Source organism: Somniosus microcephalus, unplaced genomic scaffold, assembly GCF_052327205.1.
Source record: "Somniosus microcephalus isolate GS21.2 unplaced genomic scaffold, FLI_Smic_1.0 unresolved_chr7, whole genome shotgun sequence".
NCBI classification, from domain to species: Eukaryota; Metazoa; Chordata; class Chondrichthyes; order Squaliformes; family Somniosidae; genus Somniosus; species Somniosus microcephalus.
Genome location: NW_028225185.1, coordinates 3,003,933 through 3,006,847, shown reverse-complemented (window position 1 = coordinate 3,006,847; position 2,915 = coordinate 3,003,933). Strand labels below are relative to the sequence as shown.

At 52.3% G+C, this 2,915-nt stretch overlaps 1 long non-coding RNA gene across 1 annotated transcript; it reads left to right on the top strand.

Annotated features, from left to right (window-relative positions):
• Positions 1–342: 342 nt before the first annotated feature.
• LOC147086387 (uncharacterized) lies at positions 343–2,427 on the top strand. Its single transcript, XR_015075724.1, has 2 exons — positions 343–1,355; positions 1,965–2,427. It is a non-coding gene; the product is annotated as an uncharacterized LOC147086387 (long non-coding RNA).
• The last annotated feature ends 488 nt before the right edge of the window (positions 2,428–2,915 follow it).

The following is a 2,915-nucleotide window of genomic DNA, read 5'->3' as shown; positions in this document are numbered from 1 at the left end:
CTCCCTGGCTCTCTCTCTCTCCCTGGCTCTCTCTCTCTCCCTGGCTCTCTCTCTCTCTCTCCCTGGCTCTCTCTCTCTCCCTGGCTCTCTCTCTCTCTCTCTCTCTCCCTGGCTCTCTCTCTCTCCCTGGCTCTCTCTCTCCCTGTCTCTCTCTCTCCCTGTCTCTCTCTCTCCCTGTCTCTCTCTCTCCCTGTCTCTCTCTCTCTCCCTGTCTCTCTCTCTCTCCCTGTCTCTCTCTCTCCCTGTCTCTCTCTCTCCCTGTCTCTCTCTCTCTCCCTGGCTCTCTCTCTCTCTCTCTCTCTCTCTCTCTCTCTCTCTCTCCCTGGCTCTCTCTCTCCTGGCTCTCTCTCTCCCTGTCTCTCTCTCTCCCTGTCTCTCTCTCTCCCTGTCTCTCTCTCTCTCTGTCTCTCTCTCTCTCTCCTGTCTCTCTCTCTCCCTGTCTCTCTCTCTCCCTGTCTCTCTCTCTCTCCCTGTCTCTCTCTCTCTCCCTGTCTCTCTCTCTCTCCCTGTCTCTGTCTCTCTCCCTGTCTCTGTCTCTCTCCCTCTGTCTCTCTCTCTCTCTCCCTGGCTCTCTCTCTCTCCCTGGCTCTCTCTCTCTCCCTGGCTCTCTCTCTCTCTCTCCCTGGCTCTCTCTCTCTCCCTGGCTCTCTCTCTCTCTCTCTCCCTGGCTCTCTCTCTCTCCCTGGCTCTCTCTCTCTCTCTCTCCCTGGCTCTCTCTCTCTCTCTCCCTGGCTCTCTCTCTCTCTCTCTCCCTGGCTCTCTCTCTCTCTCTCCCTGGCTCTCTCTCTCTCTCTCTCCCTGGCTCTCTCTCTCTCTCTCTCCCTCTCCCTCTCTCTGAATGTGACGAAAGGTTTCACAGCTCTCTCTGCCTCCCTCCCCTCTCTCTCTGCCTCCCTCCCCTCTCTCGCTCTCTCTCTCTCTGTTTCTGAATGTGACGAAAGGTTTCACAGCTCTCTCTCTGTGCCTCCCCCTCTCTCTCTGTCTCTGAATGTGACGAAAGGTTTCACAGCTCTCTCTCGCATTTACAAAGTTTGGAAATATCAGCACCTCTGCGTTCTGCAGATTGGGTTCCTGTCCCTGTTGGAAAGTGTGTGCGTGAGAGAGACACCGAGAGGGACGACTGGATTGGGCTTGGACTTGATGCCTCATGCAGTTGAATAGCCTTTCCGAATCTAGCTATCTTGACTCGCTCGCTCGCGTGCGCGGTTTTGGCTGTTGAGTGAGACGGGTGGAGCGTCTCCTGTGGGACTCGAAGCCCAGCACCTCCGGGGGGAACACAGAGGACGGAGAGGTGGAATGCCAGTGTGCCCCTGTCCAGGAAACTGTGGAGTTGGGTGGTGGGTGGGGGAGAGATGGTGAGTTTTGTAACGAGTAGACTAACAAACGTTTTTTTTTTTAAATCCTGTGATGTGGTCTCGCAGTTCCCTCGCACCCTTCTGTTGTTACTTTGCACCCTGCACCTTCGACACTGAAACTCTGTGTACGCGTTACGTGTTTGGTTCACGGTCTGGGATCTGGTGGGATTGGGAATCACTGCTGCAGGCGGAAGGGCACGGCATGGCACACGGCTCCGCTCCTGGGGTTATTGGGGTGGGGTGGGGGGGGAGAGCCCGAGGGCTGATGGCTGCGACAAGGAAGCAGCTAAGCCGAGGGAAGGGAACCTGAGCCTGGCTCGAGCTATAAATGGGTCTTTGCTTCACCTCAAGCCTTTATATTAAAAAAAATCCTGCCCAGAACAAGTGCTGATTCTGCCTCCAGATGTCCCTAGTGTTCTTTGTGAATCCTTTTCTCTTAGCATCTAATGCTTGGTACAGGAGAACTGCAGGAAGGTGGACCTGTTGAGGGAAGCTTTGATTGTGATACTTTCTCACTTTTAACGCTCCAACTCGGCTCTGACTTATGTTCAGCTGAGTGGAGGGTGCTGGGAGCTCCATACTCCATCTGCTGACACCTTTTTTTTTAAGCTCCAGGGCCCAACTTTTTAAGCCTCTTTCGCCAGCTCCACCCCACAAGCCTGAAGCGAGGCTAAGGGAAAGCGCGTCCCGAGATCCAATCCTTGGCTTAAAAAGTCCAATTCTTCCTCGATGGCTTCAAAGCGCCGAGGCTCAGCGAGGACCTGGAAGGTCGGGAATGATGTCGCCCTTCACGGACACCCGCCCCAGGTTTGCAAGCTGGCTCCGCCCTGGCTGATTCGCAGCGGTGAAGCGAGGACACTCTGAGGTGGCGACGCCACGGATGAACCAGATGTACATGTGTGTGGTTTAAGAATGTGTTGTGACGAGATTTTTTTTTCTCCTTTGTAATATGTAGCTGTACTCTGTTCGATGGTTTCTTTTTTTTGTATAACTTTTTTAAAAGATTATTTTTATGTTAACATTTACTGTTACGTGTTTAAAAAAAAAAAAAAATTACAACAAATTTACATTTTGCTGCTCTCATTCCTTTAAAATGTATTTAGAAACAGAAAACATAGGAGCAGGAGTCGGCCCTTCGAGCCTGCTCCACCATTCAATCTGATCATATCAATACCATATTCCCGCTATCTCCCCATACCCCTCGATGCCTTTTGTGTCTAGAAATCTATCCATCTCCTTCTTCAATATATTCAGTGACTTGGCCTCCACAGCCTTCTGTGGTAGAGAATTCCACAGGTTCACCGCCCTCTGAGTGAAGATTTTTATATTAATGCCTTGCCCCTCAATTATCTCAACACCCTCCCTCTACCGTGCAATGCGGTCACTGTTAGCGAGCATGGCAGCCACTTTGCACACAGCAAGTTCCTACCAACGGCACAGAGCTGAAGGACCAGTCAAACGGTCCTGGTTGACCAGCACGTCATTCTTCCGAGCGGGCCGTGAGACATCGGTTCAACTGGCGCAATGGATGGGGTCTTGGTTTATCACCTCAAACCACAG